At 55.0% G+C, this 11,350-nt stretch overlaps 1 long non-coding RNA gene across 1 annotated transcript; it reads right to left on the reverse strand.

The window, feature by feature from the left end:
* Nucleotides 374-4,997, reverse strand: LOC110259827. The gene is made up of 2 exons (XR_002342185.1): nt 2,702-4,997; nt 374-1,007 (listed from the first exon to the last, which is right to left on the reverse strand). It is a non-coding gene; the product is annotated as an uncharacterized LOC110259827 (long non-coding RNA).

Raw genomic sequence — 11,350 nt, forward strand, 5'->3', positions numbered from 1 at the left:
AGCCAAAGATAGCCCTCTGTGCACCAGTACGGAGCGGCCTCTAAAGTTAATGATTGCATGGAGTTCCCGTCGTGGCGCAGTGGCTAAGGAATCCGACTAGGAACCATGAGGTTGTGGGTTCGGTCCCTGCCCTTGCTCAGTGGGTTAAGGATCCGGCGTTGCCGTGAGCTGTGGTGTAGGTCACAGACGCGGCTCGGATCCTGTTGCTGTGGCTCTGGTGTAGGCCAGTGGCTACAGCTCCAATTCCACCCCTAGCCTGGGAACCTCCATATGTCACGGGACTGGCCAAGAAATAGCAAAAAGACAAAAATAAATAAAGTTAATGATTGCAAAGGCACACACCGCCCTGCGTACAGAACAGAACACACCATCTGCAAAAGGAGAGCGGGAGCTATGTCCTTGCGTTTATGTACATAAAACATTTCTAGAAGGTTCTAAAAAGCCAGGAAGAGTGCGACCTCTGGGGAGGGGACTGTGCAACAGAGGGCCTGGGTGCAAGTCCAGTCTCTGCCTGTTGGAACCGTGCATTTTACTTTCTTGTGCGTGTGTTGCCGAGTCACAGACACAGCTCAGCTGAGGCTAATGGTGCATCAGCGATGCAGCGCACTCCGGGAGATGTGCTTGGCTCCTTCGTCAGCACACCGGTTTCTTCTGTAAAACAGTCCTTCCTGTTCCAGGGAAGGACGTTCAGGATGTTAAAGCAAAAACTTCACGGAGTTCCCGTCGTGGTGCAGTGGTTAACGAATCCGAGCAGGAACCACGAGGTCGCGGGTTCGATCCCTGGCCTTGCTCAGTGGGTTAAGGATCCGCATGGCTGTGTCGGTGGTGTAGGCGGGCAGCTGCAGCTTGATTCGACCCCTAGCCCAGGAATTCCCATACACGCAGGTGCAGCGCTAGAAAGCAAAACAAACAAACAAAAAAAACACCCTGAAGGTAAGTCTTTCTTCCTGACTTTCCTCCATTTCCAGTGTTCTCTGAACAGCTGATGTCAGACGCCCAGGCACTGCCTGTGTGAGGTCAGACGAGAGAAGCAATTACTGCACGTTAGTTAAGGTGGTAGGCTGTGGGTATACTTTTTTTTTCTTGTTTTCCAGACCTGAGTCATTTATCATTTTAAAAGCATTTCTAAAGGCTCTATATAGGTGGTACTGTGGCAGACAACAATTGATATCTCAGAAGGGAGGCTGTCACCTGCACTCAGCTGTTACCCTCAGCCACTCTCCACTGACGCAGGCATGTCCTTGAACCCCCAGGGGTAAGCCTCTTTTCTGTGACCATTCCTGTAAGCAAATGATGGCCTCAAGAGCTGGCTGCATAGGAGTTCCCGTCATGGCTCAGTGGAAACAAATCTGACTAGGAACCATGAGGTTGCGGGTCTGATCCCTGGCCTTGCTCAGTGGGTTAAGGATCCAGCGTGGCCAGCAGCTGTAGCTCCGATTAGCCCCCTAGCTTGGGAACCTCCAAATGCCGCAGGTGCGGCCCTGAAAAAACAAAACCTGGCTGCATGATGGAAAAAATAAAAATCATTAATAAAAATGAATCAATCCTAGTGTAAAACAATAGTCTAGGTATGTTACCAGTAAGTAGTCTTAAATACAACAAATATTCATGTTTAAGAAAAAAGCTGGCTGGAACACCAAGAACTGGAACCTGTCTGTCCCAGAGGCCAATGCACTTGCTCCTATGTCCTTACATGTCTCTGCAGGGTTTTCTTCAGGTCTTTTTCAGTGTGATTTCAAGAGGCAAAGCAGAGCCCATTGTTGGCTGACAATAAGTGGTAACTACAGATAGAAGCATCTATGGCAACGTCTAGGTCTCTCTTCCCGGCCTAATTGATGGCTTTACCCTCTAGGGCTTTGTTAGTTGCTTTTATTTCATTCTTTAAAAAGTGAGTTGAGGAGTTCCCTGGTGGTCTAGTGGGTTAAGGACCTGGCATTGTCAATGCTGTGGCTCTGGGTACAGCGGTGGGGTGGGGCAGGTGTTCAATACCTGGTCCGGGTGTTTCTATATGGGCACAGTCCAAAAAAAAAAGGTGAGCGGACTGGTTTGGCTAAGATTCAGAGTGAGGAGACGTGGTTACACCGGCAAAAGTCCGGGACGGTGGGCTGGGTTTGGGCAGAACACTCGCACTTTCCCAGGGCCTCCCAGTGACGGGCAGTGGAGGTGGGATTTTCTTCCTCGGGATCAGCGGGGGCTCTAAGTCCAGGCAGGCGGTGTTTTGGAGTTGACATAAGCCTCACACCAGGCTTGCTGCTTAACCAGCAGCCACAGGTGACCGAGGCTGGGGCAGATAAACCACCCTCCTGGAAGGACTTCACTTGGCCCTGGCAAGTGGCTTGGTCTCCGTGATCGGATGGCAGCTTCAGCGACTAACGCGTCTCACCGAAGTGCCCTGGTCTGCACCCCTTCCCGTCACTAATGAAACATGTTTCGGAAACTACTGTGAGCACCTCACACGACCTGAACGCCTTACTGACACTCAATGCAAAACCGATTTTGGTTTGGAGCATAACATCCCTAAAGGATGAAACTGGAGCATCTGACAGCGCAGGGACGGGATTTCTAACTCCGGCAACTCGGCCTCGCGACGCGGTCCGCAGCAGCTGACGGTGTCCACGCCAGCCGAGGGTCCCGGACCGGCCCCGCCGGCAATGCCAGAGTCCGGCCTCCGTGGGCGTCCGAGACAAAGGGCAGCGGTCACCTCGGCCACTGGCCGCGCCGCATCTCCTCCGGCCCCGCGTCCGCCTCGTCGGTGACCGTGACCGGCCTGCCGGCGGCCGGGAAGGCGTGAAGTGTCCACTACGAACGTCCCGGGGGAGCCGTGACTCACGTAGGCCAAAGGCCCAGCCGGGGTCGTCCTCCCAGACGCCCTTGCGGGGAGGCGCCGCCACGTGACCTGGACTCGGCCAATCGGGGCGCTGGCGCGGCCTCGGGCCGAACATGCGCAGAAAGGCCCGCGGCTCTGCGTTGCGCCAGCGTGCGTCTTCCCCGATTGGTCGAGTCTGTGTCACGTGGCCGCGGCCCGACCGGATCCCCACTCCCCACGGGAACCCGCTCACTTGGAGTGTCGCTTGCTCCCGGCCCCGGAGCTGTCGGCCGGTGTTTCCGGTCCTGAGGGACGAGTCGTCCAGTCAGGGCACGACACTGTTGCTGCTGTTACTTTGGTGAGACGTGGAGCCAGAACCCCCATCAAATTGTACCTGCGGTCCAACCCCGTCTTTTCGGTTGAGTCACTAAAACCTGTTTGCCTGAGCCAGTTTGGGCTGCACATTGTGTTACTTGCAAGATAAGACATCATAATTGGAGCAGCAATAGAGAGAAATACGGATCGGGACGTCCTGGATAAAGTTACTTTTCCACGTCGTAAGCTTGTGTCTAAGTCGGAAAGCCTTTGACCCGGTGGGAATTAGACTCCCATTCCTCCAGCTGAGGTTCCCTTCCCACCGTCCTTTCCCCGGAGCCCAGGAAAGGGGAGGGAGGAAGAGTTGTGCTGCAGGTTGCAGCTGCCGCAGTTGGCAGTTAATGCATCCTTTTCTGGTAACTCTTGAGACGCGGTCATGTTCCTCTGAGTAAAGTCCTTGCACCGCAAACACACCTGGGGAGTCCTAACAAGGACCCAGCGGGGCGTCGCCCGCAAAGAGCCCATCCCGCCTGCTCTAGCCACATCCTTCCTGAAGGGAAGAATAGGGAGCTGGGAGAGAACCCTTGTGGGTCCGGGGATGGGAGAGAGAGGGCGGGAGTGCCCGTCAGCACACTTTCTTTCCTTTCTTCCTGCCTGTGGCCGTTCCAGGACTAGGGCAGGAAAATAAAAGATGAGCCTGGAGCGTCCTGCATTGCTAGAAAGTAAGGAAGTGCTCCAGAAAGGATGGGGGCATGTAGAAAAAACTCAGGAGCAACCTGACAGAGCTCCTACTGGCCAAAGCTGGAATAACATGAGCAGCAAAATTAATAATATCATTTGGGGGTTATGACAACAGAATAATATAATAGCGATAAAAAGAATAAATAAGTGAGGTAGGGAGTTCCCATCGTGGCCCAACGGCAGCAGAAACCAATCTGACTAGGAACCATGAGGTTGCGGTTCCATCCCTGGCTCAGGGAGTTAAGGATCTGGCATTGCCATGAGCTGTGGTATATAGGTTGCAGACGCGGCTCTGATCTGGTGTTGCTGTGGCTCTGGCGTAGGCCAGCAGCAACAACTCCAGTTAGACCCCTAGCCTGGGAACCTCCATATGCCGCGGGTGTGGCCCTAAAAAAAAGAAAAGGATCCAGCATTGCCCTGAGCTGTGGCGTAGGTCACAGAGGCGGTTTGCATCTGGAATGGCTGTGGCGTAGGGTGGTAGCTGCAGCTCCGATTGGACCCCTACCCTGGGAACCTCCTTATGCTGCAGGTACAGCCCTAAAAAGACAAGTTAAAAAAAAAAAAAAATAGGAGGAACTGGGCAGAGAGTATGTGAGAACTTTCTATACTAAATTTGCAACATACAAGCGGGGTGGGGTGAGTTCACTTGTCTCTGTCCTGCTGGGTGAGCCAGGAATATCAGGGCTGACTCATCCCCCAGCCTGGGAACCTCCCTGTGCCGCAGGTGTGGCCCTAAAAAGCAAAACAAAAAAGGGATCTCTTTGCATACCTAAAAAGGCTTTTAGGAGTTCCCCTGTGGCACAGCAGATTAAGGATTATCACTACTGTGGCACGGGTTTGATTCCTGGCCCCAGAATTTCTGCATGCTATGGGCGACGCCAAATAAAAGGGTTCCAGAAGCCTCCTGTGCAAGGGTTGGGTTTCCAGGTGTCTGGCTTTGTGTTACCCGAAGAACTGTTGGAGGCCTTACAAGGTGCCAGTCTGAGGCAGCCCGCGCCCACTCAAAAGTGCCCCGGAGGAGTTCCCGTTTGGCTTAGTGGTTTAAGAATTGAACTAGTATCCATGAAGAGCAAGTTTGATCCCAGGCCTTGTTCAGTGGGTTAAGGATCCAGTGTGGCCGACAGCTGCAGCAAGAATTGCAGATGCAGCTCGGAAGTGGGTGGCTGTGGCTGTGGCGTAGGCTGGCACCGGCAGCTCCGATTCAGCCTCTACCCCAGGAACTTCCATGTGCCTCGGGTGTGGCTCTAAAAAGGCCAAAATAACAAGTGCCCTCCCCCCGCCAAGCCACTTACTGGATTTCTTCTGAAAAGAGCAATCCGGCCTTTGGACCTGGGCACCAGGCCAGCTGCCAGTTGCTCTGCAGCCTGGGTTGGGAGAATGGGAGGAACAGTTGTTCTCTCCTGGAGCCCTGGTTAATCCCCTGGTGCCAGCGGTCACCCCCACCTGCGCCTCTGCCCGCAGGAAGGACAAGGCCCGCCTCTGGCCCCACCCCCGGCGCCCCTTCTGGGCCGCTGCTCCCGCCGCCCACACCCTGCCCTGCGCTCCTTCCCGAGTTGGCTGCACTCTCTCCTGCCCGACGCCTCACTCCGCCCATCCCCACCCCCACGTCCGTCTGCGCTTCTCCACTAATCCGGTCAAGGAAGCCCTTCTTGGGCGAGACGGGAGGAACCGCCCCTGCTCGGTTCTTCTGCGCGGAGCCCTTGACCTCGGTCCGTGCCCACAGGGGTCGGGCAGTAGAGAAGCGGACTCCGAAGCCGCACATGCAAGGGTTCCCTCGGTAAAAATGTGCACATGCGCTGATGGAGAGTGACAGAATAGACCTAAAAATGTTTGCCAAGTTATCTCCGGGTGAAGGGACGAAAGTCATGCGTGGTTTTTAATCTTTTTTTTCTTTTTTTTTCCCCCTTTTGGTTCCTTTGTAATTTTTTTTAATTGGCAAGAAATAGGTTTATTAAGGTAGGATGCTTGTGAGGGATGCAAGGAGGCTCTCTGTAATTTTTAAAACGCTTTCTTTTTTTTTTGTCTTTCTGCTATTTCTTTGGGCCGCTCCCGCAGCATATGGAGGTTCCCAGGCTAGGGGTCGAATCGGAGCTGCGGGATCCGAGCTGCGTCTGCAGCCCACACCACAGCTCACGGCAACGCCGGATCCTTAATCCACTGAGCAAGGGCAGGGACCGAACCCGCAACCTCATGGTTCCTAGTCAGATTCGTTAACTACTGCACCACGACGGGAACGCCTCTTATGTTTTCTGAACTGTAGTCGTGAGTGTGGCAGTTTACACAGTGGCTCTAGCTTCAGGCCACGGGATCTGGATGTCCCGCGCTCAGCCGTGGCGGCCTCCTCTGTCGTGAGGGTTCAGTGAGGCTCACACACTCAGAGCCACAGAGTACTTGGTAAATGTTGGCTCTTATTGCTCTTTTCGTTTTAAGATCAAAACCAAACAGCAAACAATCTAGACCATTCAGCTTTGGGGTTCCCTGGTGATGCAGCAGGTTAAGAACCTGGTGTTGCCACTGCTGTGGCACAGGTTCGATCCCTGGCCCAGGAACTTCTGCATGCCGCAGGCGCCGCCAAAAATAGAAGCTTCAAACTAACAGTTTCCTCAGCACCGTCGTGGCCACCCTGACCTGCCCATCTCTGGAAAGCTTGGCATCCAGAAGGTCCACTGTGCCCAAAAGAAACAAAGCCAGCACGTATGGAATCTAAATTTTTCTAATGGCTACATTAGAAAATTAAACAGGTGAAGGAGTTTCTGTTGTGGCGCAGCGGAAACGAACCCGACTAGTATCCATGAGGAGGCGGGTTCGATCTCTGGCCCCACTTAGTGCCATGAGCTCTTGTGTAGGTGGCAGACTCGGCTCGGATCTGGCGTGGCTGTGGCTGTGGTGTAGGCCAGCAGCTGCAGCTCTGCTTTGACCCCTGGCGGAGGAACTTACATATGCCTCGGGTGCAGCCCTAAAAACAACAAAAAGAACCAGATATTGTCTGTGAGGACGCAGGTTTGATCCCTGGCCTCGATCTGTGGGTTAAGGACCCACAGTTGCCGCAAGCTTTGGCGTAGACAGCGGATGCAGCTCGGATCCCATGTTGCTGTGGCTGTGGTGTAGGCTTCAGCTGCAGCTCTGATTTGACGCTGCAGCCCTGATTTTGGCCTGGACTCCTGTGTACCCCAGAGGTGGCCCGTGAAAAGAGAAAAAGTCTGATGTGCGTTTTACGCAGACACCGCATCTCCGTGACAACTAGTTGGAGTGACCCAGACATCTTCCCGGAGGAGGCAGAATGACTGTTAGTTTATGCGGAAGGACGTGTACGGGTGGGTTAGGGAGGCAGCCAGCCACATCAGAGCGTCCTGCACAACACGCAGAGGAGAGCTGGGGACTGGGTGTGACGGAGGCGGGGGGGGGGGGCACAGGTGGGGAGGGCACAGGTGGGGAGGGGGTGAGGGCACAGGTGGGGGCTGACCTCAAGTCCCCGGGGTGACAGGAAAGTTGTTCTAAACCAGCCACAGCTTTTCGTCTCTCCAAAGCCAGGCGGCTTCCGTCACAAGGCCCGGCCACTGCACGGGCTCAGGGCTGCCCTGTCCCTTCACGTCCCGTGGAGCTGAGCACAGTGCCACCTCCCCACTGAGTGTGGAGCTGAGGTCTGAGCTGTCCGCCTCCCATGGCGCATGAGCTGCTCCCTCAGACCCTTCGGCGCCGACTCTCCACCTCCCGGGACGCAGCCGTCCCAGCAGCACCGCGCTGCTCTGCCCGCTCTCGGCGGCTGTGCTGGGGGAGCAGAGTTTCAGATCATCTCACGTCTGGGAGGGTCTTAACGAGACTGCAGAAAACAAAGATTGTTGGTATCTTCTCCAAAGACCTTGTCTTCAGACAGACTCATTGCGTGTTTGGTGCCAGTGCAAAGGTAAATTCTGACCGAGTCTAACAGGCTATGTGCCTCTTAGCAAAGAAAAGGATATTTTTTCTTTTTCTTTTTTTTGACTTTTCGTGGCCGCACTCATGGCAGATGGAGGTTCCCAGGCTAGGGGTCCGATCGGAGCTGTAGCTCGTGGCCACGCTGGATCCTTAACCCACTGAGCAAGGCCAGGGATCGACCCCGCAACCTCACGGTTCCTAGTCGGGTTCATCGTTGCCGCTGCGCCACAACGGGAACTCCATGAAAAGGAGACGCTCTTGGCTACCACACGTGCTCCAGCCCTTGCACACACTCCTCGGGATTGGGGTTTTCATAAGGAAAGCTGGGGTCACCTCTCGCTTTGCTCAGAACGTGCAGAAACAAGGAGCTGGGTGACTTTGTGCAAATGAAGGAGAAAGCTGCTAAGATGTTTCCGACAAGATAGCTGTGGTCGTCGCCAGCCCAGGAACAGATGTTACAGCGTTGCTTTGCCGTATAAATCTTTTTTCTCAAAGTGTGGACACAAGGAATGGCCCTCTCCAATCAGGAAGCACATCGAGGCTGAGAACAGAGACAGGGCCGGAAGGACAGCGGCGGTTCGGGACTGTTGCATGACCTTGGAAGAGGCCCCACGGCGCTGAGCTGACCGCACCCGAGTTGTCTGAGGTCCTGTGTAGGGTTTGGCAAGAACTCATATGGGAAAAATAATTCTCTTTATGACCATAATACTGCTTCAGAACTCAAAAGAATCCAGCTGTGAATTCCAATGTCAGTTGCCCCTGTGCCTTGAAACCAAGTCCCTAAGAAATCAGGGTTATTTTCTGGCGACTCCGGCATGCTTGGCCGTGTTTAAAAGTGGATACATTAGGAGTTCCCTTCGTGGCTCAGTGGTTAACGAATCCCACTAGGAACCATGACGTTGCAGGTTCGATCCCTGGCCTTGCTCAGTGGGTTAAGGATCCAGCGTTGCCATGAGCTGTGGTGTAGGTCGCAGACATGGCTCGGATCCCGTGTTGCTGTGGCTCTGGCGTAGGCTGGTGGCTGCAGCTCCGATTGGACCCCTCGCCTGGGAACCTCCATCTGCCGCGGGTTTGGCCCTAGAAAAGGCAAAGAGACAGTAAAAAATAAAAGTGGATACGTGAGCCGCGGGGAGCCCACGCGACAGATTCACAGATGCTAAGGACCTGCCTCCTAAACAGCTGGTCACCAAGTCTTGAGAGAGGGAGCGACTTCCCTGCATCTGAAAGCGGGGGCTGTGGGGACGGCGGCGACACCTGTGCTCCCGGGGGGAGTCCAGTGGCTTCAGGAGAACAGAACAGAGGGCATCCCAGAGATGAGAGAGACGTCATCAGAGCGGACAGGAGGGTGACGGCGTCCTACTCACCAGGACGGGGTGCGTGTCGACACCAGATCGATGAGTCCTCATGGCTGCAGCCTCCTTTTATTTATCTATTTATTTTTTTTGTCTTTTTAGAGCCACTCCCCCAGCACACGGAGGTTCCCAGGCTGGGGGTCCAACCCGAGCTGTAGCCGCTGGCCTACACTGCAGCCACAGCAACGCCGGATCCTTAACCCCCTGAGTGAGGCCAGGGATCGAACCTGTGTCCCCAGGGATGCAAGTCAGATTTGTTACCTCTGAGCCATGATGGGAACTCCTGCAGCCTCCTGTTAAAAAGTCTGAATTTGCAGATCTAACTATTAAGGAGAGAAAAGTGAGAAACAGATGATAAAACCAAAAAAACACCTAAGGAACCATCCCCACAAAGGCTTTAGTCATCACAGCCCTAAACCAGAAATGGGCAGATGCCCATGGCCGGCGGGGGCAGCGCTCCTGGCCCCAGGCCTGTCCTCTGCTGCTGCGCGTGTGGACACACGAGGACAGAGACCCCGCTGAGCTCTTCTGCGGCTGAAGGGTCCCGCCACGCCCCCCCGACCCACGGGGCGGCCTCTGGCCCACGCGCAGAGGGAAGTGGCACCTCCTGAGCCGACGAGGGCCTGAGCCCCTTGGAGGAACGTGTGTCGGGTGGAATCCTGGTCGAATCCCGCAAGACGGGGTGACCGCGGCCAGGCCTGGAGAGCCACGTGCCGAACACAGGAGCCTGGCTCCCAAAGCTTCCTGCTGGACGGTGTTGCCTCAGTGACCTCGGGAAAAGGTGAGGCAGCAGGAACAGCAGACAGGTGAATCAGTGCGAGGGCAGGGGAGGGGGCGGGAGGGACCTTTCGGGTGATGGAACCGTCTTTTTGTGATTATGGCGGCAGTAACACAACTGTCTGTTTGACAAAACACCTTGAACCAACATTTTAAAAGGGTGGTTTTTTTTAATGATTTTTTTTTCCATTGTAGCTGGTTTACAGCATTCAGTCTGTTTTCTACTGTGCAGCAAAGTGACCTGGCCGCACCTACATTCTCTTTCTCACGTCATCCTCCCCCCTGCTCCGTCAGAGGTGACCGGATAGAGTCCCCAGTGCTGTGCAGCAGGACCCCACTGCTTCTCACTCCAGAGGCAGTCGTGTGAATCCATTCACCCCCGCTTCCCCCTCGGCAACCACCCGTCTGTTCTCCAAATCCATGAGTTTCCTTCCTGTGGCAAGGCTCACGCGGGCCGAATGTTAGATTCCAGATGCAAGTGATATCATACGGTATTTGTCTTTCTCGAGGGCCAATCTGCGTCCCCCACAGTTACCTGTTTCGACTGTGCTCGTCGATGGTTTTCAGCATCTCCGCAGGGTTCTGCCACCATCCGATTTGAGAACGTGCTTTTCACCCCAGAGGAAACCCATGGCAGTCCCCCCACTCTCCACCATCACCCCAGACCCTGGGCTGTCTTTCTGTCCATCCGCCACCATCGTGCTTTCTGCCTCTGTGGATCTGCCTGTTCCGGATACTTCGCGGGAAGGGACGCCTCTGCGCCGGGCTCTTGTGGCTGGTTCGCTTCCCTTGGTCCAGTGCTTCTGAGTTCACGCGTGTCGTCGCTTACAGGCGGGTGCGTCCCTTGGACGGCCCAGTAAGAGTCCATCGGGAGGAGGCAGCAGGTCCCGTCACGCATTCATTCGTCTGGAGGGGCCTTTGGGCTGTTCCCCGTTTGAGGACAGTGTGGACACGCCATGAACACTGACGCGGAAGTTTTCACGTGAACGTGTGTGTCCAGCCCTCTTGGGTGTGTGTACACCGAGGACTGGCACTGCTGGCCAGACGGTAACACTGAGTTTCTCGTGTCGAGGGAGTCCCAACACGTTTCCAGGGTGGCTGCCGCATTTCCCATTCCCACCAGCCAGGTGCGAGTTTCAGTGCCTCCTCATCCAACACTTGCTGTTCTGTCTTTTTTTTTTTTTTTGTCTTTTCGCCTTTTCTAGGGCTGCTCCCGCGGCATATGGAGGTTCCAGGCTAGGGGTCTAATCGGAGCTGTAGCCACCAGCCTACACCACAGCCACCGCAACACGGGATCCGAGCTGTGTCTGCGACCTACACCCCAGTTCACGGCAACACCGGATCCTTAACCCACGGAGCAAGGCCAGGGATCGAACCCGCCACCTCATGGTCCTGGTCGGATTCAGGAACCACTGCGCCACGACGGGAACTCCTATATTTTCCA

The sequence above is a fragment of the Sus scrofa genome, chromosome 3, assembly GCF_000003025.6.
Source record: "Sus scrofa isolate TJ Tabasco breed Duroc chromosome 3, Sscrofa11.1, whole genome shotgun sequence".
NCBI lineage: Eukaryota > Metazoa > Chordata > Mammalia > Artiodactyla > Suidae > Sus > Sus scrofa.